This window comes from Bos indicus, chromosome 16 (assembly GCF_029378745.1).
Source record: "Bos indicus isolate NIAB-ARS_2022 breed Sahiwal x Tharparkar chromosome 16, NIAB-ARS_B.indTharparkar_mat_pri_1.0, whole genome shotgun sequence".
Classification (NCBI taxonomy): domain Eukaryota; kingdom Metazoa; phylum Chordata; class Mammalia; order Artiodactyla; family Bovidae; genus Bos; species Bos indicus.
Genome location: NC_091775.1, coordinates 70633542 through 70658241, shown reverse-complemented (window position 1 = coordinate 70658241; position 24700 = coordinate 70633542). Strand labels below are relative to the sequence as shown.

Sequence of the window (24700 nt, the reverse complement as noted above, 5' to 3'; positions counted from 1 at the left end):
TCTTGAGAAATTTGTGTGCAGGTCAGGATGCAACAGTTAGAACTGGACAGGGAACAACAGACTGGTTCCAAATAGGAAAAGGAGTTCGTCAAGGCTGTATATTGTCACCCTGCTTATTTAACTTAGATGCAGAGGACATCATGAGAAACTCTGGACTGGAAGAAGCACAAGCTGGAATCAAGATTGCTGGGAGAAATATCAATAACCTCAGATATGCAGATGACACCACTCTTATGGCAGAAAGTGATGAGGAACTCAAAAGCCTGTTGATGAAAGTGAAAGTGGAGAGTGAAAAAGTTAGCTTAAAGCTCAACATTCAGAAAACGAAGATCATGGCATCCGGTCCCATCACTTCATGGGAAATAGATGGGGAAACAGTGGAAACAGTGTCAGACTTTATTTTTGGGGGCTCCAAAATCACTGCAGATGGTGATTGCAGCTATGAAATTAAAAGACGCTTACTCCTTGGAAGGAAAGTTATGACCAACCTAGATAGCATATTCAAAAGCAGAGACATTACTTTGCCAACAAAGGTTCGTCTAGTCAAGGCTATGGTTTTTCCTGTGGTCATGTATGGATGTGAGAGTTGGACTGTGAAAAAAGCTAAGCGCCAAAGAATTGATGCTTTTGAACTGTGGTGTTGGAGAAGACTCTTGAGAGACCCTTGGGCTGCAAGGAGATCCAACCAGTCCATTCTGAAGGAGATCAGCCCTGGGATTTCTTTGGAAGGAATGATGCTAAAGCTGAAACTCCAGTACTTTGGCCATCTCATGCGAAGAGTTGACTCATTGGAAAAGACTCTGATGCTGGGAGGGATTGGGGGCAGGAGGAGAAGGGGGACGCCAGAGGATGAGATGGCTGGATGGCATCACTGACTCGATGGACGTGGGTCTGGGTGAACTCCCGGAGTTGGTGATGGACAGGGAGGCCTGGCATGCTGCGATTCATGGGTCGCAAAGAGTTGCACACGACTGAGCGACTGATCTGATCTGATTAGGGATAAAAGAGAAACCAAACTGGTACCATCCAAATGTGGTCCTACTATTCTCCAAGCAGCCCTTGGAGCCCCTGTCAGCTAGAGCAGGTGGCAAGGTGATGGTGATTACATGGGCTTTCCAGTCCCTTCCCACTGTGCTACTACTGAGCACACCAGCTCCCAATTTGCTTGTACACATTAGAATCTGCAATACTCTGTGTGAACATTTCCATGGCTGAATGTTGAGGCCTTAACATTCTCATCTTACGTGGGAACAAGCCAGGATCCAGCCCCTTGACCTGGGAGCCAGACTTCTTCCACAAGACCATGCAGGTTAGCTGAGCATTTCTTGGCCATCAACTGTGTGCAGGGTTCTGGACTTGGGGCTGGACAGTGAAGCAGTTTTAGGGGATTGTTTGCTTGTTTCCGGGCTTCCCTGGTTGCCCAGCTGGTAAAGAATATGCCTACAATGCAGGAGACCTGGGTTCTATTCCCTGGGCTGGGGAGACCCCCTGGAGAAGGGAATGGCAACCCACTCGAGTATTATTGCCCAGAGAATTCCATGGGCTACAGTCCATGAGATTGCAAAGAGTTGGACACGACTGAGGGACTTTTTAACTTTTTCCTGTTGCTATTAAGTTAGGTTTTTGTTTTTTTGTTTTTTTAATGAAAAGTGTAAATCCCATCCTATACAGAGTTTTTAGTCACATTGGCAAAGACCTAGGTTAGGGCTAGAACATACTCAGCTTGACAGATTTATCTGAAATGACTGCTTACTAAGGAGTCAAAAATGGTGATTTCAGCTACTTGGAAACAGATACATTTACCTTAACGTTACCTTAGTGTAACTTCAAAGCAACGTTAAGTGTGAATCCTCAAGGCTGAATATGTAGCTTATGCCCATGACAGGGACTTTCCTGTCCTTTCAGCAAAAACAAAACAAAAACAAAAACACAAGCCAGTGCAAATTGGCATACTGAAAACAGAGTTCAAAGTCACTGAGGGAGGGCAAGGTTACGTAACTCCTGAAAAGTTCAAGGCAAGGTTAATGTGGGCACGCAGAGTGGTGGCTTCAGACTGCATTAGAAGTGGTGCAGGTGAGGAATCAGACAGCTGTGCCTGCAGCAGCCTCCGTCCCATCAGCCAAGCAAATCAAGTGGCCACTTAACATCTACAGGCAAGAAAAAGGTCCAGGGCAATTATCTACCTCCCACCTGCCTAGCCAGGCAGATTTCTGGCATCCGACACCACGGTCTAGGTTGGGTGATGAACAGGTCTCATGTCTTGGAATGCAAGTTTGATTTGCTTTGAGCACCGTTTCATTAACCCCAAACTGAACTGAGGGTGTTCTAATCAGGGTGGGAGACAGAACTCCTCCAGAGGTGTGAAGCTGTGGTCAGGGTCACTTGGTGGAAGACCTTTGCATTCAGGCTCACGCCCTGAAGTTCTAGGCCTGGATGCAGGTCCTAAGGGCAGTCCCACGGGTCAGAACAGCGCTGGAAGTTTTGTTTAAAAAATATATATTCGAATACAAAAGACGTCCGGCACCCAACTTTATAGGTTAGCCGGTGGGACTGGAGAACTCTGCACTGGTTTATAGTAAACTTTCAAGTAAGGACCTGTTGGTAGCAACATTGAGATTTGTTTTATTATCATCTCTCACTGAGTTTTCCAGAGTCGGTTTCTAAATGAAAAGTGGTAAGTGAAAGTTGTGTCTGACTCTTTGCGACCCCATGGACTATACAGTCCATGGAATTCTCCAGGCAGAATACTGGACACGGTAGCCTTTCCCTTCTCCAGGGGATCTTCCCAACCCAGGGATCAAAGCCAGGTCTCCCACATTGCAGGCGGATTCTTTACCAGCTGAGCCGCCAGGGAAGCCCAAGAATACTGGGTAGCCTTTCCCTTCTCCAGCGGATCTTTCCAACCCAGGAATTGAACTGGGGTCTTCTGCATTGCAGGCAGATTCTTTACCAACTGAAACATCGAGGAAGCGTCATGTAATAAAAGAGGTTCCTCGGCCAAATGAGTTTGGTAAATGTTGGTTTGAACTGAGTTCACTGGGATGAATTTATTGTAGGACTTCTCAAAGCCTTGTTCAATATAGTAAAACTCATTACTGACTCACAATTGGCATCAGCTGCAGAGCTTTGTTTCTTGTGAAATTGTTTTTTTTTTTTTAATAAATTCGTATTTTGAAATTATTTAGGACTCATTAGTTCAGTGGGTTTTAAAGAAAACAACAGATATAAACCCACACCAAATAGTATGGAGTTCCATATACTATTCATCCAGAGTCCCCAGTGAAAGTATTTTACATAAATATTGTATGCTGTTAAAATGATATTAACTCAGATGTATAGTTTATTTGAATTTCATGAGTTTTTACATACACTTTCTCTGTATATAGTTCTGTGTGCATTGTTGTTCAGTCACTAAGTCGTGCCTGACTCTTTTGTGATCCCCCTGGGCTGTAACTCGCCAGGCTCCTCTGTCTACGGGATTTTCCAGGCAAGAATACTGGAGCGGGTTGCCATTTTCTTCTCCAGGGCATCTTCTCCACTCAGGGATTGAACCAATGTCTCTTGCAAGTCTTCTGTGTTGCAGGTGGATTCTTCACTGTTGAGCCACAGGGAAGCCCTTCTGTGTGCATAGTTCTATGAAATTTTTTCACATGTGTATATTTGAGCAAGTAACACCACAATCAGGTTATAGAACTGTTCCATCACCACAGAGAAGCTTTTTCATATCACCCCTTAATAATTTCACTGTTCCCCCAACCCTAATCTTTGGCAACCACAGATCTCTTCCACATCTCTACAATTTTGCCAACTAGAGAATGTTACATAAATGGAATCACACATCATTTACCATTTCCAGATTGCCTTTTTATCTTTTAGCATCATGACCTGGAGATCCATCCAAGTTGTTGCCTCTATCAATAGCTTATTCCTCTTTATTGCCAAGTAGTTTTGCATTGTATTGATACACCACAATTTGTTTATCTAGTTACCAGTTGATAAATATCTGGATTTGTTTTCAGACCTTTGGTTATTGCAAGGACATCTCCTATGAAATTTGTGTACATATTTTTATGTGAATAAAAATTTTCATTTTTCTTGGATAAATGTCCAGAGGTCATATGGTTTCCTTCAGAGTTTTTAGAAGCTTCAGGTGCCAACATCTTACACAAGATGTTGAACTGACCACAGATGCATGTTCTCCATGAGGAGATCTCATTAAAAGCAGGTGTGAACCCACATCAATAAAAACAGTGCAAAGGAGAAATGGGCAAGAGTTCCACAAAGTGGCCTGTTGGAAGACAGAAAGTGGATGTGGGAGTGACAATCGCTGAAGCGGCATTCACGAAGCCTTTGGCTCGAGGATGTGCAGTGAAGAAGGAGGCGATGAGCCTGTAAGAGCCCCGAGAGGTTGGGGAGGACAGAGGGAGCCTTGCTCCCACCTGAAGGCAACAGGTACTTCAGGGAACAAAAACGAAAAGGAAGAATATGTAAATACATTTAGAAAAAATGGAGAACATATTGCTTCTATCTATGAGAAAAAGAGGATATATTAATATAAAAGCAGTGACCAGAGAACTCTTGGAATTTAAAAGTATGATTGTTAAAACTAGAAAAAAAATTATAGAAAGCTCCAGAGATAAAGCTAGAAAACAGTCTCAGAAAAAAATTTTTACAATGAAAAAAATAAGATAAATATATGAGATATCAAGTATTAATTCAGAGAGTGAATATCTGATTAAGAAAGTTATCAAAATAGAAAATAGTAAAAATAAAAGTGAGAACTTATCAAAGAATTAACACCAGAGGATTTCCTGGATTTCTCCAATGGGAAAACACCAAGCACCAGGCACGATGAGTAAGGGTCTCAGCTAAGCACACATGTGGCATTTCACAACAGTGAGAACACTGATTCCTAAATCTGTCAGAAACAAAGCAAAACAGAATAAGAATCATATTGGCATCACAGATCTTTTTAGAAACACTGGATGCTGAAGACAGTATATTAATGTCTTTAAAATTCAGAGGCAAATATTTTGAACCTAGATTTCTATCCCCAGTCAAATCTTGGGTGAAGTGCTACAGATAGAGGCTTTTCAGATATACAAAGATTCACAAATATGCCTCTTGCAGTCTTTTTTAGGGTGTTTCTTAAGAAAATATGCCAGTAAAGAAAAGCAGCTAAATCAAATAGGAGCAAAATGTGGAGCCTAAAAAAAAAAAGAAAAAAAAAGAAACCCAACAAAGATTACATCGGAAGACAATAGCTATGAACGGTCCCAGGGAGCAACCTGCCTAGGGTGGAGCAAAATGAGGAAACTGGAGATTAGTTTTTAGGCATAATTAATTAATAGACTAGAGATGATGATGGAGAGTTTGAAACTTGAGAAAATTATAGAGGTGAAGTGTAGGAAGGAAGGAATAATTCATTCAAAGTTGTCTGTAGGAATATTTTCTTTTGAGTATCACAGTGATCATATCAAAGCACCTGAGAAGGAAATATAAACCCAACACAATCAGGCTTTTCTGGTATAGCATCATACAGCATCCCTGAACTATTTCATGATCTACAAAATTGTGCAATAAAAATAATAGGGCTGACGGGAAAAATAGGGTTTGGCTGATGACTCAAAACTTGTAGAACTTTGTAACTAAAGCACTAACAAAAACAGTAATAATCCTAAGAAAACTATTAGCACAGTTAACTGCTGGCATTTGCAGCTAGAATCACAGTTAGTTTCTCCATAAACACTGGGGTTCTGCTTCTCCTTGGTCCTTGAAGACAGAAACCAGGGTCATCAAGATTAAAATGTACAGTCTAGGAACAGCCTTCTTCATTAATAATTTTTTAAAACACAGGGGTTGTTGTATCTTTGTGGTAGCAACATTTGTATTGCAGCTTCCTTCCATTATTTCATATAGAAGCTATTAAACCCACCTCTTCTTTTGTTTTTAAATTGAGGCATAGTTTATTTACAATGTGTTTTAGTTTCGAGTACAGCAAAGTGATTCCGTTATATGTGTGCGTGTGTGTGCATGTATGTTCTTTTTCAGATTCTTTTCCATTGTAGGTTATTACGGGATATTGAATATAGCCACCTGTGCCATACATTGGTCCTTGTTGTTTATCTATTTTATATACAACAGTATGGATCTTCAGCTTTCCTCTTTGGTAACCATGTATTTATTTTCTGCGTCTGTGAGTCTCTTTCTTAAACCCATCTCTTCCTGAATGGATGAAAGTCACCACTCTAGAATGTTTATGTTCTTAAGATCTTCATGTAATGTCAAGGGCTTCTCTTTAATTGTGAGAAAATTTGTACTTGATTGCTGCAAACATTAACATGCTGGGGAAAAAAAAAATTATTTGTGAACCAATACAATGTCCGTGTCCTGACACTGTCCCCTTTTACTAGTTGTATATACACAGGAGAACAAACTGCTCCTGGCTCTACAGAAAACAGCACAGACGTGAGAATCATCACACGGAGACTGTCTATTGATTTTTAACTTTTTGAATCTATCGACAAGCATGCTACCCTCCCCCTGCCCCACCTCTTCTCGCCAGCGCTGCCTGCAGACAGCGTGTCCTGGGGGTGGACAGGAAGTGGCGCTCTGACCATGCTGCTCCGTGTTCCTGAACTGAGTGACGGAAAAGGAGCTGATGCCCGTTTTGGTCAGGGGAACAAAGGGGACTCATTTATATAAATGAGCCAAACCCTCCTCCATTAAACACAGCATCTATAGCTGGTAAGTCAAGGGACTTTTCCTGGTGGTCCAGTGGCTAAGACTTCACACTCCCAATGCAAGGGTGGGTGTTGGTGGTTGGGGGGCGGTGGAGGGGGCAGTGGTCGGGTTCAATCTCTGGTCAGGGAACCAGATCCCATATGCCGCAACTAAAAACCCTGCATGTAGTAACTAAAAAGTCCTGCATACCACAATGGAGATCAAAGATCTCACATGCTACAACTAAGACCAGGCACAGCCAAAGAAATAAATTAAAAATAAAGAAATATAAAAATGACAGGTGTTATATGACCCACAGTGGTGATCACCAAAGTAACTAGAAGACAGAGATCGAGTTGGTTGTCTTTGAGGGTAAAAGCCTAGAGAATTGGCTGGGAGGGTGTAGAAGAGAGCAAGGGACTTCTTTTCTTTAAAAACTTTTCTGGATTGTTTATTTTTTTTACTTGAGCCAAATGCACATGTTAATATAATGAAAATGAAACAAACTTAAAAAAAAATCTACTTCTCTCCCATCCCTACAGTTTTACAGAAACTAAGAAATCCTGATTCTGGGGAAAACAAGAATTTGTAGTGTGAAAAAGATCTACAGGTGATTTGGTTGCTCGTTAGAGGTTAAGTCTTATTGGTCTGCTTGGGTGATGAGGGGCTTGTGGAGAATGGCATGCAATTTTCTTGGTTTTGAATCTTTCTTTTTTCAGAATATTTCACAGGATGTGTGTCTTATGAAACACTGGAGATGCAGACCGTTTGAAAATGTACATCATTCTCTTGAGCAGGAGGAAGGGGGGAGAACGTTGCAGTTGGAAGAAACCGTGACTTGTTCGTTTAGTTTTCATGATTCCTAAGCCCCCAGCACTGAGGCCAGAACTTAAGACTTCTTTTCTCAGGAGATGGACAGGTCACACGAACCCACTGTCCGTCCCTTGATGGCTCATCTTGTTAAAAAATGTGCAAAGAGAGCCGGTCCAGGTTTGGGCAAAGCTGCCAGGGCCCAGGCAGGCCTCTTGCTCATGAAGTGAGCTCTATGAGATGAGGCTCTGGCAAAGTTAGCCTCACGAGCTCTCTGGTAGCTGGAGGCTGGACAGACAGTTTTGAACAGAGAATGCCAGAGTGGGCCCAGTCAGAGTGAGTAATGAAGTGAGGACTCTCCAGGTCAAGGGGTTTGGAATTTCTGAGCAAGAAGAATCTGAATGACGATCGTTCCCTTGTAGCCTAGCTGTCCAGTGGGTAATGACACACTCTTCAGCAAGGCGCCACCCAGCCTCTGCCGGAGTGGGGTCCCTGATCATGGTTCCAGCAGAGGCTCTGAGGGACGTTTTGATGATTATCCATGATGACAATGTCTCCCCCTGGAAAGGCATTGACGGGTGGTAGACACGCCTTTGGATGAAGAATCAGAACTTCGGGATTCTACAGTGGGCCACAGGGCACTTGAAGAGAGAAGGTCTGATAAATGCTACAGCCCCTAGCAAGGCCTTCCAAGTCAACAGGTAACAAACAGTCTATTGCCTGCAAAAGTAGCTTCACAATATGTCTTCTGGTGGCCCCCACACATTGCCCTCTGTGTTTCCCCTGTGTGCAAATTCTGAAACGAACCACGTTCCAGTCAGGCCCAGCTCTGCTCCCTGTGCGTGTGTGTTCACGCTAAGTCACTTCAGTCTTGTCTGACTCTTTGCAACCCTGTGGACTGTAGCTCTCCGGGCTCCTCTATCCGTGGGGATTCTCCAGGCAAGAATACTGGAGTGGGTTGCTATGCCCTTATCCAAGGGATCTTCCCCACCCAGGGATTGAACCCAAGTCTCTTAAGTCTTCTGCTTTGGGAGGCAGGTTCTTGACCACTAGCGCCACCAGGGAAGACTCTGCTCCTCGTTTGCTTATGGCCTTTTCTTTCTGTTCCTTAGTCTATTCATCTGTAAAATGGGAATGGGGAGGGGGATGAATCAGTCAATCTTTAATATCCCTTCCAGCCCTGATATCCCAGGCTTTTGTGTTCTCCAAAGGTGAGGAATGTTCTGGGACAACCCCAGTTTCCAGCAGGTGAGATAGCTCTTGAAAGCAGGCAAGGATGAGGTGCAAAGCATGTTTATAGACACCCCTGTTCCTTTCCAGATAGAGATAGATTTCTCTTTCTCGGGAAGGGGAAAGCTGCTAGTCACAAAAGCACAGGAACAAACACATACTTCTTAGCAAATCCTCAATTTCCCCCAGAAGTGCTCGGCTGCCTGGGGGGAGCTGGCTCTCTGCTGACCCAGATAAGCAGACCCAGGCTCTGATGTGGCTGTGAGACACTTCAAGGTGCCTCTCTCCGCAGGACGTCGGGAGGCTGGGCGGCCCCGTCCAAACACAAACACGCCAGCAGTAGCGTCCCTACCTAGACAGATGCGAACACAAAAGAGACTTTGCAGCTAATAAGATCCTCTGGTGTTTGTAGCTCTAAGCAGGTAAGGTCATTAGAACCGTTCTTTATAATACATTTTTTTCCCTCCTCATTCTGATGGAGTAAAAATAGGCTGAAGGAACTGATTTTATTTCCCATTTAAGTTAGTTCAATGGAAGGTAGAGTTTTTTTTTTTTTTGCCTGTGTGTGTGTTTCTGTGCAAGGGATGGGGGAGGCCTGGGGGAAGGAGAGTTTTGAGATGATGCTATTGGGTCCCTTGGTTAAAGAAGAAAAATGTCGGGCTTGAAATGGTTTCCTCTGGGGGCTGTTTGTGGAATCAAAACGCCTCTCCGGTTTGCAGTTCTGAAACCCACTACTGTGACTAAAAAAAAAGATGACTTTCAATTTAGAGGGGAAAAATGCTGTAGCTCCTGGAGTCCCCACTCGGCTGAGGAAAATGCCCCCGGATGAAGTGAATGCCGCGGATTTGGATTTCAAACACCAGCATTGATCTCAGCATCGATTGGGGTGGTGTGGCTGGTCTCCTGTTAGCGCCAAGCCCCGCCTTGTCCCCCAGGGGAAGAGGATTGATCGCAGGGTGTAGCCGTGAGGCCAGGATGGAAGAGAAGGACAAAGGGAGCCAGTCCCATGATGAGGGAAGGACCCCAACATGCTCTCCCAGTAAACTGAAATTCTGCAATCAAAGTCTCACCCTTGGCAACTCCCATCCTCCTGTACTTTATCAACACTTTTCTCCTGGGAAGGCTCAGTGCTTTGAAGGATGCTCGGGTTAAATTGCTATTTACACCACCACCAGGAGAAGGGCGTGTGGATAAACGATCATGCCTCGTCCCTCCTGTTCCTGGGACCCTGTGCCTACGAGGTTTCTTGGTCTGTGAAGACCCACTGTAGGACTTCACTCTGCCCGCTTGATTCTAGAGCGGTAGACTAATGAATCGTTAATTCACCCAGCACATTTTTACTGGACGTCTACCATAAGTCGGGAGCTTAGGATGGCTTTGAACAAAATAGACACAGATCTCTGTCCTTGTGAATCTTCCGTGCCAGTGAGGGAAGATGGGTGATAAACAATAAACATGAGGTTGAAAATTATCGTATGCTTTAAGGTGATGACTGCTATGGAACAGGCACAGGAGAGCATGGGGAGCTGGGAGGACAGAGCTGGGGGTGCTCTGCAGCTGGGTGAGGAATCACCTCCTTGGTGAGGAGGTGATACTTATGCAAAGACTGTAGCGAGGGGAGGACTTGGGCCATACAGATGCGCAGAGCTAGAGATTTCAGGCAGAAAGAACTGTGAAGTACAATCCTCCTAAGGAGGCCAGTGTGACTACATCAGGGTGTATGTGGGTGGCTGAGGGTGAGTAATGGATAGTCAGGGAAGTCCTGGGCTCTCAACCCTGTAGGGAGTTATTGACCACTGTAATACCTTTGGCTTTTATTCTGAGATGAACAGGATTCTGTTCATCTGTTCAGGAGCTGTAAGAGAATCTTGAATAGAGGAATGGCAAGATCTGATTTAGATTTGTTAAGGAGAACTCTGGTCGCTGTGTTGGGAAGAGAAGGCAAGAGTGGTGAGCAGGGAGACAGGTGGAGGAGAAGAGAGATGAAGGAGGCAGCAGAGGCAGAGGTGGTGAGAAGTTGTCCGTCTCCAGATGTAACCTGGAGATGAAGTCAAAGAGTTTTCCTGCTAGATTAGTAGTATCCGAGGGTTTGGGTCTTCAGTCCTGCAAGGAGAAATCAGGAGTTCTGTGTTAGGCATGTTGAGTCTTGAGATGTCAGTTATAAACATCCAAGAGGAAATGTTGAGTTCAAGTCTAAAGTCATTTTGGAGGGGAATCGCTGAGCTTTAAATATAAATTTGGAAGTGGATTGCATACATGTGATATTTAAATGCTGTGAGACTGGGTGTGATCACCAAGGGAGTGAGTAAAGATGCAAAGAGGACAGGTCGGCGCACTCTTGGGAACAGAGCCCTGGGAGAACAACATTAAGAGGCTGAGAAGGGGGGAAGACCAGCAAGGGAGGCTGAGAGAGCCTCCTGAGAATAGGAGTGAGTTGGGTTCTTGGAGCCAGGTAAGGAAACGTATCAAAACCAGCTGGTTCAAGTGCTCTGAGGAGGTCAGGAAAGATGAGGACTGAGACATCATCCTTCTTTCTAGCAACATGAGGCCCCTAGTGACCTGATTAAAAGTTGTTTCAGAGGAGTAGTACAGGCAAGCACTGAACTGGCTAAACTCTAAGAGAAAATGAGAGGAGAGGAATTACTAACAATGTAGAAAGCCCACTTATGCAAAAATCAGCTCAAAACAGACTGACGGCTGGAATGTTAGACCTGAAACGATAAACTCCTGGGAGAAAATGGACAAGCTCCCTGACATCTGTCTTGGGAATGGTTTTTTTTTTTTTGATTTGATAACTAAAGCCAAAATAAACAAGTGGGACTACATCCAGCTAAAAGCCTTCTACACAGCAAAGGAAACCATCAACAGATGGAAAGGCAACCAAAGGAATAGGAGAAAATATTTGCAAATCATGTGTCTAATCAGGGATTAATATATCACTCAGCAAAAATCAAACGATTCAATTTTTAAGATGATCAGAAGAACTGAATATGTATATATAGTTTCCAAAGAGGACATACACATGGCCAATAGGTACGTGAGACTCAGCCTCACTAATCACCACTATAGTGAGAGTTTACCTCACACCTGCTACAATGGCTATCATTTAAGAGGCAAAAGATAAGTGTTGGCAAGAATGCGAAGGAAAGGAAATCCTTGTGTGCTGTGGGTGGAATGTAAACTGGCATAGCCACTATGGAGCACAGCGTGGAGATTCCTCAAGAGATTAAAAATAGAACCACCGTGGGATCTAGCGATTCCCTCTGGGTATATATCTGAAGGAAATGAAATCAGTGTCTCAAAGTGATATCTGCGTTCCCGTGTTCCCTGTGGCATTGTTTATGATAGTCAAGACAGGAAAGCAACCTGAGTGTCTATCAGTGGATAAGTGGGTTAAGAAGCTGTGACATATACATATGTTTATGCACATATATATAAAATGGAGTACTGTTCAGTCATAAAACCCAAGAAAATTACGCCACTTTTCACAACATGAATGGACCTTAAGAGCATTATGTCATTAAGTGAAACAAGCCAGGCAGAGGAAGACAAATGACCTTACATGTGGAATCTAAAGAACAAAACTCAAAAACAGATTACTGGTTGCCAGAAGTGGAGGGTGAAGGATGGCAAAAAAGGATTGAAGGTAATAAGAAAGTACAGACTTCCAGTTTATAAGATAAATAAGTTTTGTGGATACAAGGTATGGCATGCTGACTATAGTTAACTGAATTGCATATTTGAACTGTTCAAAAGTTTCTAAAAGAATAAATCTTAACAGTTGTCATCACAAGAAAAAAATGTATCTATGTGAGGTGATGGATTTTCACTCTTTGTGATAATCATTTCACGATATATACATTTATCAAATCATTATGTTGTATGCCTTAAACTAACACAGTATTATATATCAATCAAATCTCAATAAAACTGGAAGAAAGAAATTGCTTTGAATGGATTTGATGCAGAGGAAAGCAAAGAAATGAAACAGCAACTAGCAAAAGAACTAGGGCCAGGACTTCCCTGGTGGCCTAGTGGTTAAGAATCTGCCTTGCAATGCAGGGAATGCAGGTTCAATCCCTGGTCAGGGAACGAAGATCCCCATGCTGTGGAACGATTAAGCCCTTGAACCACAACTAGAGGGTCTTTTCACTGTAATGAAAGACCCTGTCGGACGCAATGAAGATCCTGCATGCCGCAACTAAGATCCGAGGGGCCAAATAAATAAGTGTGAAACATAAAGAAATATGGCCAAGGTAAATTTTTGTTTGCCTTGTATTGGTTTTGGTTTTGTTCAATTTAGTTTCTTTTGTTTGTTCGTTTTTTTGAAATATTTAAAGGCATTAGGTGTGTGTGTGTGTGCGCGTGTGTGTGTATAAGAACACAACATGAGATCTACCTTCTTAGATTTCTAGGCATACAATACAGTATTGTTATCTATAGGTACAGTGTTAAACAGCAGAGCTCTAGAATTGATGTATCTGGCAAAAACTGAAAGAGTTTAGCGACTCCCCATTTTCCCCTACCTCAGTCCCTGGCAACCATCATTTTATTCTTTGTTTTTATGAATTTGGCTACTTTTGATACCTCATGTATAAGTGAAATCATGCAGGGTTTATTCCTCTGTGACTGACTTACTTCACTAAGTATATGTCCTACAGGTTTATCTGCGTTGTCACATATGGTGGGATTGCCTTCTTTTTTTTTCTTTAAGGTTGAATAATATTCCAATGTATTTGTCAATCATATTTTTAAAATCCATTCATCTGTCACTGGATATTTAGATTGTTTTCACATCCTGGCTACTGTGAACAGGCTCCCAAATTCTGTGTACTTCAAAGAACCTGGGATTGGGTTTGGTTTAGTTTTCCCATGGGAGAAATATAGCACTCCTCAGTCAACTAGCCAATATGCGCAATATTGTCATACCCAGCACTGCCCTGGGTTTCCCTGGTGGCTCAGTGGTAAAAAATCTACCCTCCAGGGAAGGGAACAGCAGCCAAAAGCAGGTGCCTACAACCAGCGGGCTTGTGCCCTGGCCTTGCAGTTGCTGTCTCTCAGATCTTGACCTCCTCCCCAGGCTTTCTGTAGGACAGGAGTAGAGGCAAATAGAGCTGGGTGTGAGCCTGCCTTTTATCCCCCCAATAAAAAAAAAGGAGCCGAAGGAGCCCCACGTGCTCTGGGAGCACCATCGGCTCCCTTGGCTCTCCTCTGCTGCCCACTTGGCACAACATTTCAATACAGAGTCTAGAGTGGCAGCTACGATCAGCAGCGCTTATTCAGGGGACAACTGCAAAAGAGGACTGTGCGGGTGTCTCCAGACTTGCTGGTGGATTCATGGTGTTGGAGGAGGGCAAGTGTGATAAACTGAGGAGGTGAGCGATGCATCTGATATCGGAGGACTGGATCATCGGGGAAGATGACAGCAGACGTCCCCAAGGTCACTGTTTGCTTACCTAGCTTCAAAATGTTCTGTGGGAGCTGCATAGACTAAGCCTGCTTTATCTTCCCAAACATGAAACGCTAGGTAAGACACGTGTCAAATGAAAATAGCCTTTTTAGTCAATATTTTGAAAAATTTGACAGCGAGTCAAATCTCAAGAGCCTATTTCCTGTGTTTTGTTTACTTCGTTTGAGGGTGAGGGACAATTTACCAATGATTATTTTGTAGCAAACATCAGTCTTGATTATAAGGAAGCATAGCACAGCCGGCTCTCGGCTTCCTGTCCAGCCATAAAGGAGCAACGTCTTACACGTCCACGTCTTCTGCTTCAAACGTGGATCAGCACCCAAACTTCCCCTGGAAGTCAGAGGGCAGCTCTTTGTTCTCAGCTCTGCACTGGTCCCATCCTTCTCTCTGCTTACTCACTTTCTTGGTTGATGGCTCTGTCTCCGTTTGTTCTGGCTTGGCAAGGAGTCGCCAGATTAATACAATCTGTTGGGAGGGGGCTGTTGGGAGGCTCTTACCATCCAGGAAAGATGACAAAGGTCTAACCCAGGGCAGTGGGAATGGGAATGGATATATGGGCTGGAAGAAGGGGTGTCAAGGTGACAGCTAAGATGCTCACTTGGAGGACTGGGTGGATGGTGAAACCTGTAACCAGTGCAGGAAGAGAAATGGCCCTCTTCTGAAACTGTTGGGTTGAAAGTACCTGGTTGAAGGACATCCAGGTAGAGATTTCATAGACAACTGCTTTTGCAAGTCTGGGATTCAGGAGTGACAATGACAGATAGTGTCGAAAATGTGATTCCACCAGCATTTATATTCATGTTTGATGGAGTTCCAACCCATTGCCTCTTACTCCCTACAAAGTTTCCCATGTCATATCAATAACCAAGGAAATTAATTTTGATTTCAGTTTCTTAAATCTCATGTTTAATTTTTTCTGCCAGAGACGGCAGTGACAAAACAACCTATTGCTGGTCATAAAAAGAACTGAGGATATGGAACTGGAGGAACTCAAGCACATGGAAGAGCCATACTGGTGCCCAGTCCAAACTTCCGGGAGCCATAGGCCTTCAGGGTAGCTCTGTCCTTCTAGCTGACCCTCTCTGGCAGAACTGGGTGTCTTGAAGGTTTGGGAAGAAGTAGACCTATAGCAATTTTATCAACTTACTACATGACCATGCATTTTCTACACAGACAATAGATTCTCAGTGCATCTGGCCCAGAGCGCCTTGGTGATAAAATGAGTGAACACCAGAGTCATTGGAGAGATAGTAAAAATCATCCTGGCAGTCAGGAAGGGCTAGGAAGGGCTAGAGAGCAAGCAAGAGCATGCTGCCTTGGTAATGTGGTTGCCCAGAGCGGCTCTGTGACCCAGCGGCTCCAACGTATTGGGAAGCTGGAAAGCTGGAGACCCCAGCGTTGCTGTCTTTCTTGAGCCAGAGCACGCCGGCAGCTGAGAAACCACACTTCTCTTGTCTTTTCAGCCAAACTATGCTTTGGTCCATGCTGTCACTCCCTCCTCCTGATTAGATGCCCGGAGTCCCTCTGCCACCTGCCACTCGGCGAGACCAGTCCAGCTGCTCTGACGTGGGAGAGAGATGGGGAAGGCTGAGCTCTCCCAGCCCGGGAGGAGGTCACAGAGCAGATGAGCGCCCCAGAGATGAGAAGAATCAACTGCTGGGAAGGGAAAGAGAGCTGCCTTTTCTAGAGAGCTGAAGGGTTTAGGAAGGGTCATCGCTGGTCACTGTCATCGTGGTTAGTTTGCAGACACTTCATAAAAGCTATGGAGACTTAATATATGAATTAGAGATGCAAGTGCCCATCTGATGGAGTTGGTTTGAAGGTTAAATGAGAGAATGCGAGGAAGTCGCATAGTACCTGGTATTTAATAAATGCTTAATTATGTGGTAGTAGTCACCATCATTTGAGGTATAGGGAAGTGGTTGAGCTCACACCCAGTTTAGTGTTAGAATCCCAGCTTTACCACTTAACAGCTATGAACACGTGCATGCCTGCTAAGTTGCTTCAGTCATCTGACTCTTTGCAACCCTATGGACTGTAGCCCACTAGGCTCCTCTGTCCATGGGATTCACCAGGCAAGAATACTGGAGTGGGTTGCCACTTCCTCCTTCAGGGGATCTTCCTGACCCAGGGATTGAACCCGTGTCTCTTACGTCTCCTGCATCAGTAGGTGGGTTCTTTAAAATTAGCACTACCCTAGGAGGCCCAGGAGACACAGAGCACCTTACTTAACTTTCTAAAGACACAAGTTGACGATCTCTAAAATTGGGTTAACAGTGTCTATCCCAGGAGTTATTGTGAGTCTTACAATCAGATAAATGAAGTAAAAGGCTTTGTTTTGTGGTGGCATTAGTATTATTTTTGGAAAAACCGGAACATAGGGCTCTTTGCACGCCTCATACTTTCAGAGACAATATCCTTTGATAGAGTCAAGAGCGGGTTCTGACCGGACAATACCCAGGTCTCCAACTTACAGTAAATCTAAGATATGCATTAAGTTACAGTGGGTTTGGCAAATCTTTTCTATAAAGGGCCAGAGACTAAATACTTCTAGGCTTCATGGGCCATACAGTCTGCGTCCAAACTCCTCAGCTCTACAACTGTAGGGCCGACAACTGCCATAAACAATATGTTAAGCAAATGAGAATGGCTGCGACTGTGGCCCCATAAAACTTGATTTACAGAGACAAGCAGTGGGCCCAGTTTAGCCTGTGGTCAGGTTGCTGGCTCCTGACTTACACAAATGTGCAGAGCTCACCTCACAAGCAGGTGCTTGTTGATGTGGCAAAATTAAAGGAAAAGTCAGTAAGGATTTCACCCCTTCCATTACCCATAAGGTGTTAAATACCAGAAATTCTACTATTAGAAAGTCATTCCTTTGAATTAAGCATTAGTCCATGGAGAAAGGAGAGAAGCTTAACAAAATGCAGTTTCAAAGACTCATAGATAAAGATCAAGCTCTAACTCGAACTGGAATATTATATACTTTTTGAACTGATTTGCCTTGGCTTTGTTGGGAGGTACCAAGCACTTGGAGGGAGGAGAAGTAAAAATGGGAAGAGGGAAGGGAAAAGTGAACAGGTTTAATTAGGACTTTTTCTCAAGTCTTTCAGATCAAGACAGATGCCTTCTGCATTCCAAGCCCAGATTTCTTCATCACAAAGAGCAAACCAAAAGAGCAGGTCCTTCCCTGCTTTCAACAATTCCTAAAGCTGGAATCCGGAGTTTTTCATCTCTTAGAATGATAAGTGAATCGCTTTGCCATACGCCTGAAACTGACACAGCATTGTAAATCAACTGTACTTCAATTTAAAAGAAGAGAAAAACTAATGAAATAACTGAGCAAGGGGGCAGTCGCCTTCCTGGGCTCCAGGTTTGGTGCACAGAGGGCCTTCTCATCTTTTCCCAATTCCGCCACTCTCTCCGCGCCACCCCCACCCCCCCCCCCCCACACCCTCACCCAGTGAGAGCCAACTTCTTACCCAGAACTGGGAGAAAGAGTCAGAATTCAGGGTAGGCCTGGGGGGAGGGGGAAGTCTATTTTGATGTAAGGTTAAAGTGATGTTAGGGGCAAAATATGGAACTCATTTGTGGATCCAGTGAGGGCTGCTGGCTGTCGATTAAGCCTTGCGGCATGGGGAAGAGTGGGCAGTGGCGACAGCCTCTATCTGGGTGATTGGGCAGCAAAGCTGTGTATTTGTGGGGATCACTGGGTCCAAGAAGCTTTAATCCGTTTCCCTCCCCCAAGGGCAGCTGCAGACAAAATCCTATAGATCCAGAATGAGAAGGCCATTCCTGAGTTGCCACAGGACTGTTCCACCCCTCACCCCTCAGATGGCCCCTTATCCTATCACAGACCTGTCCTCACCACGCTTCCCAACGCCACGTGCTCTCTGGACACCCACATCTGGAGTCTCCTTTCACATTCACCTTCCCAGGACCACCTGGCCCTTTAATGGAGGCTTCATCTGACCCCTCCAGAACGTATCCATCCCTCTTTTCCAGGGGCCTTAAGCAGCTAGAGGGCACATACGCCTCCATGAATCTACCCCTCCTCCACCACGACCCCATGAACCTCATATTACCCAACAGCAAAGCATCTGTAGGTAGGTGCTCAATGAATGTTTGTAGAATTAATTTACAATTGACAACTACTGTGCATACATCACATGAACGATCACCGTGCTGCACTACGCTCACAGGAAGGGCAGAGAGGAGCATGGAGAAAGGACAGGAAGCAGACTGGACTAACTACCAGCCCCTCCCCCTGTCCCCAGCCCTGTGAAAGTGAAAGTGAAGTTGCTCAATCCTGTCCAACTCTTAGCGACCCCATGGACTACAGCCTACCAGGCTCCTTCATCCATGGGATTTTCCAGGCAAGAGTACTGGAGTGGGGTGCCATTGCCTATCCAGGGGATCTTCCCAACCCAGGGATTGAACCCGGGTCTCCCGCATTGGAGGCATACGCTTTACCCTCTAAGAGAGTGGTGAATTCTAAGAGGGAAGCAGGATTAAACATACCTCTAGACTCCTGGGAGCTCTGAATCCTTCTATATGGATTTGCTGCTGCCCCCAGCTTTTGTAGCTTAGAAAACCCATCTGACATTTCAGGTTGGTTGAAGTAGAAGTGGAGATGATTCAGCAAATCTAGTTCAGTTGTTTTTGTTTAACTTTTTAATCCATAGTGCAAATGTGTGCTAAGAATGTGTTAATTCCTGCGTACCCAAGTAAAGTGATGAGAAAACATTCTGGGAGTCTGTCATTGCATTGAAGAGATTCTTCCAGATTGGGCCTCCCACCATCCCTGCCCTCCCTCCCCCCGCCCACGCAGGGCACTGACTCCTCTACATGATACAGTGGCACCTGTGTGGGCACCAAGAAGTTCCCACAGTGCGTCACGTCTCCAAGGGAACAGGAAGGGCCCCAAGGGATGGTGAGAGACACCGAGGGTGCCAGGGCGGCATGGTCAGGCTGGGCTTTCCTTGGCCCCTGGTGGCAGGTGGAGTGGTACAAAGGTCTTAGACCTTGGGTACAAGTGAGCTCAAGAGGATATGAGACGAGACACAAAGAGTTGTCCAGTGTACGGAAACTCCCTGCCGAAAGTGTGGTGACTCACCAAAATGTGTTAATACTTTCTAGTCATGCTCCATTGCAGAAGTAGATTTTATTTTTATTCAATAATTCCTTTCTTCATTCCTTCATTAACCAATTCATGTACCTCCTAAATGCCAAGCACTGTGATAAACAGAAATAGCCCTGGCTTCCTGGAGCAATGGTAGCACCTTCTTTACCTTATAAGGAAGCACCTTTTATAAGCACCTAATGCAACCCCAGCCTCCTCCCTGGCTCTCCACTCCTCCTGACACTGCACCCCATCTGCTTGGACCAGTCACCACAAATCTCACACTGCAGGGCTCTGAGACTGTGAGGTGGCCGTAGAAGAGAATGTGTCTCTTCCAAGGGGGAAATCTGGCCTATACCCTAAACACTTCTTTGTGCTATTTCTTATCCCTCCATCAGAGTCATCACTCCAGGGCCATTCAGACCCAGAACAGGGCTGAGAGCTCGCTGGAGTCCAGAGTGGGATCCTCCACTCTTAAAGTCCAGGAGCAAAGGAAGCTACAGAAGCTTGGACATGCCTGTGTCTTCAAATTTGGAGGTTGTCAGTTGAGAAGGGTCCCAAATCATTTCTTATGGGCTAAGAGGAGACAGGAAACTAGTAACGCTTTGTATTTGTGTTTCATCCATTCATTACATCATTTGATTATGGCTTACCAGGGCTTCCTCGGCTCTGAGGGTAAATCTGCCTGCAAGGCAGGAGACCTGGGTTCGATCCCTGGGTCAGGAAGATCCCCTGGAGAAGGAAACAGCAACCCACTCCAGTATTCTTGCCTGGGAAATCCCATGGACAGAGGAGCCTGACAGGCTACAGTCCACGGCGTTGCAAAGAGTCGGATATGACTGAGCAGGGAACACTTTCACTTTCACCATGACCATGACAGCATATAATTATTTTCATTTTACAGACATGTAGACTGAGGCCAGGAGATTAAATAGCTTGCTGAAGGTCACACAGGCAGTAAGAGGTAGTTCCAGGGCTAGACCCATATGTTCAGGTGAATATAACCTTGGTCTTGTCCTGTGACTCAGCCTGCCCAGGCGGTCGTCCTTCAGCCACTGACCTATGTGCCCAGCGTTGGCAGCGAATCACCCTCACTCACCGTATGGGACACAGTGGGCCTTAGGACCCAGGGGTTTCCCTCAAGGTACTTTAGCTGAGTATTGTCAGTGGGCAACATGCCCATGCCCTCCCCTGCCCTCCATCCAGCGCCCTCCTCCTGCACCCAGCACAGTGCCAACTCACTCCCGGTAAATTCAGTGCTTTTCCATTTCAGTGAGCTCAGCCTTTACTTTGATTTGGGTGGAAGCAGCCGCAGGTGCCTCAAGTTATCATGTGGTCTCGTCTCTCCCTGCAATGTCATCCATGTTTACTTGCTGCTCTGGACTTTCGATTCTGTCAGGATGCCAATAGGCTGGGCCGCCAGGCACCACAGCTGACAGTCAAATCTGTGATGCTGAATCCTTCTTCTGGAAAAAAGGGCTAAAGAGGTTAATACACTCAAGTCGGGATAAACACACCAGCTGTTAGAGTTTCTAATATTTAATATCATTATCAACTAAATAACTCAGGAAGAAATCACACACACGCACACAGCACAAAAACCCGCAGCAGCCGTCCGCTGCATCTACAGTGGTTAAAGAGAATATTAATAAATTATCTTAAAAGCCTCCACAATTGAGTAATGGCCAGGATACAATTAAGACAATATTTGCATGTTGCCTGCTCTGCCTCTGCCCACACACCCCCTCCCCCATTAACAAGTCAGCCCTGGAGAGAGGAATTTGGGGGAGCAGAAGGAGACAGGAAAATGTATCAACAGTTTCAGGTTTCCCTTTTGGTTGGAGAGGATCTCAGCTCCGATAACCTTTGCTTTTTGCTTTTGTTTTCAGTGGGAAGATTTCAGATAGATCTCCAGCTATTAAAATGGATCTCCACGTTACCTACCTACAGAACACAAGAAGGAAGATGGGGGGAAGGAAAAAAAGTGGATTTGGACAAACATCGCATGAATAACGAGTTTTGGGGGTGATGGATTATTGAACTGACTGACCAGTGAACGGTGCTTTGCTGTTGCTGACTCTTCAGTCCACTTGGTGCGCAGATACCAGCCAGAGTGACGAGCATCTATTTTTCTCTTGTAGTTCTAGCTTCCTGATTCCCCGAACGCTCACATGAAGGTTGAGCAGGACAGAATTTTAAAAGCCTGTTAACTGTGTCAGGAAATTGCAAGTCCACCTATTTTTTTTTTTTTTTGCCCAAGCTCACTGGCTGCTTTTCACCTGGGCTCAAGGAACAGAAAATGATGATCATTGCATTTGGGGGAAAAAAATGAACATGGGCTAATTTTTTTTTTAAGGCTCCAACAAAATGTTTTCCAGGTCACAAAACACTGAGCAAAATGAGCTCCATATCTAGTTTATGTTGGATATTATAAGCGAAGCTGGTCTCAGCGACTCTGTTAAGGTTCCATGAGCATTTTTTGAGATAAAGCCTTCATTTCAAGGGGCCAGGCTTGAGCCATTTCCCTTCTCATCAAGCAAAAACCTGGCATCCTGTTTGTCTGTCCAGATGTATTTTTGTTTGGGTTTTTACACTGTTTGATTGAGATCAAGTCATGAATTTCTGCTCTCCGGATGGGCAGAGGAATGACGATTTATGGAGTCTGAGGATGTAGTTGTTTAGCTCAAAAGCACAGCCAGATGAATTTGGGGGCGAGGAAAGGCTGCACTGTACGGCCGCCATGGCCAATAGCTGGAGCAGTTTCTCTTTTACCAACTTTTGAAAACCCAAACGGGAAAACAGTTTTAAAACTTTCCGCTACTTGCAGCTGTATGGGCGACATCGATGGGATGGAAAGAATCCCAATAATTTCAGGGGGACCTCTAATAAGGCTTGCATAGTAGTTTTCTGTCATCTGGTATCTGGGCTGCCGAGGCGTTTGGACGGTCCACACACGTTCTGGTTGATGCTGGGATTGGAGGGCACGAAAATGACCCCTGTCCAGATACCTCTGCCTCTGGGTCCTTGATCAACTTCCAATGGCTCAGTGCCTCCTTTGCCCACTCAGGCATCCTCTCCATGTCTGGCCAGGTCCCTGGGTTCTTCAGATGAATTTTTCAAGCGTGTAGGAAAAAAAGAAAAAGAAGCCCGGTAGCAGGGATGAAGGCAAGAGTGATGGGCCTCCCTACCTGGGAGACCAAGTGAAAGGCAGGGGTGTCTCAGGGTGGTCAGTACTGGGGTGGGGGTGCCGACTCCCAGCTTCTCGCCATTGAGCACCCTCTCCTCTCATCCCAGGGCTTATTGGAACATGGACTGAAGTTTAGATATTTGATTTTTTTTTTTTTTTCTATTTCTGTTCAGAGGCATCTGGATTGGAGAGGAGACCAAAATTACTGCTAGAGTCATAAGTATGAAGGCGAGGAAGGGACTGAATAGGAAAATGGTAGCAGGGAGAAAAAAAAGAAGAAGGTGGGGGAGAGAAAAGGGAGAAAGGAGAAACAGAAGGGAGCGGGAGGGGAGGAGGGCAGGATGGGTGCAAAGAGGGAGAAGGAGGAAAACCAAGTCCGGCTCCTTTCTTTATTTTTCTTTTTTGTATAGACACATGTTTTTTCTCTCTTTTTTTTAGCTTTTTATTTTGTATTGGAGTATAGTCGATTAACAACGCTGTGATAGTTTTAGGTGGACAGCAAAGGGACCCAGCCACACATGTACAAGAATATGTTGTCCCTCAGATTCATTCCTCTACCATCCAGACTGGAACATACATTGAGCAGAGTTCCCTGTGCTACACAGTAGATTCTTGCTGGTTATCCATTTTAAATATAGCTGTGTGACCATGTCCATCCCCAACTCCCTAACTATCCCTTCCCCCGACCCCACCCTTGGCAACCATAAGTATGTTTTCTAAGTCTCTGAATCAGTTTCTATTTTGTAAGTTCATTTGTTTCATTTCTTTTTAGATTCTGCATATAAAGGATATCATATGATATTTGTCTTTCTCTGTCTGACTTACTTTCACTCTGTGACAATTTTTAGGTGAATCCATGTTCCTGCAAGAGGCATTCTTTCTTTTTTTTAAATGTCAAGCCCATTCTTAAGCCCAGAGCCGTGCTGTCTCAGCTGGGACCCTGTGCCTTGGCACTGGTGATGGGCTCTGCCCGAGGTCCTCTCACCCTTTGGGGCACCACCGCTTCCTACTCACATTCTGAGGTTCAGGTCCCACCTGTGCACTCCCCGGCAGAGAGCTGAGTGCGCTCTCTCCCCTCAGCTTTGCTTCCTTTGTCCACGCAGCTGTCTGCCTTTCTGCCTCCCAGATCAAGAAAACCTGAGGTTACTTCAGAGCTTCCCCAGCATCCTGGCCCATCCTGGGTTCCCATCAATGTTTGCTGAGTGAAGGAATGAATGAATAAAAGAGAATGGAAGGAATGAGAAATAGCTAATTAGGGCTTTACCAAATACTAGTGTAAACCTAAGAACTCTCTTCGGATAAATTTTATTTTAATTAGATTTGCTAATAACAATGAAAATAAAAATGAAGGATAAGTCAAACAGTAGTATTGATGGTCACTCTCAAGAGAGTTCTATTTTAACAACAGCTGCTTATAATGGCTTTTCAAAATAGATCCTGCCATTAATATTAAAATACAAAATGAATCATATTCTGTTGATAAGCTTATGAAGAAGCTGAGTGAGGTCCTATTTAAAACAAATAGGCATACAAGTAGTTTAAGATAACTCAGTTTAACTAACAAGAGAACTAGATGAAGGTGAAGTTTGAGACTTAAAGACAATTTTTTTTTTTTCTAACCCATGACCAAGCTGCCCCTCGGAGTTCATTCCACCTGGGATAGCGTCAGCTCAAGAACAGGAACTAAATAACGAGAGTGCCACCATATCTATCAGACTTTCACTTCCTTCCACTCTTGTTTCATGATTTTATTCCCAGAAGAGCCTTGTAAGATGAGGAAGGAACTGACTTCCCTGCCCTTGATGGAGGTACAGGAGACCCGGGAGCTGATAAAACTTACCCAAGGCAGCTGGGCAGTGTGGCTGAGGAGCTAACCCATTCCCCCAATTGGGCTACTGCCAGGAAAAGGGTAACACGGATCCAAGGTGCATTCTGAGCAGGAATTGCTCTATTAGCAGGGCCTGGTGCTTGACTTCCACTTTCCAGGACATGGAAACCTGTGTAAAGGTGAATCACTGTTTAGTCACTAAGTTGTGTCTGACTGCTTTGCAACCCCATGGACTGTAGCCTGCCAGGCTCCTCTCTCCATGGGACTTTCCAGGCAAGAACACTAGAGCCGGTTGCCGCTTTCTTCTCCAAGGGATCTTCCTGACCCAGG

The 24700-nt window shown here is 44.8% G+C and overlaps 1 long non-coding RNA gene across 4 annotated transcripts; it reads left to right on the top strand.

The window, feature by feature from the left end:
* The first annotated feature begins 6467 nt into the window (after positions 1 to 6467).
* LOC109570746 (uncharacterized) lies at positions 6468 to 23341 on the top strand. 4 transcript variants are annotated; one of them, XR_011560920.1, is made up of 3 exons: positions 6468 to 6747; positions 7266 to 8234; positions 9056 to 23341. It is a non-coding gene; the product is annotated as an uncharacterized lncRNA (long non-coding RNA). The 4 variants fall into 4 exon arrangements; XR_011560921.1 differs by having other exon boundaries at positions 6468 to 8234; positions 9056 to 9185; positions 12826 to 23341; XR_011560922.1 differs by having other exon boundaries at positions 6468 to 8234; positions 9056 to 15967; positions 17339 to 23341.
* Positions 23342 to 24700: the final 1359 nt, after the last annotated feature.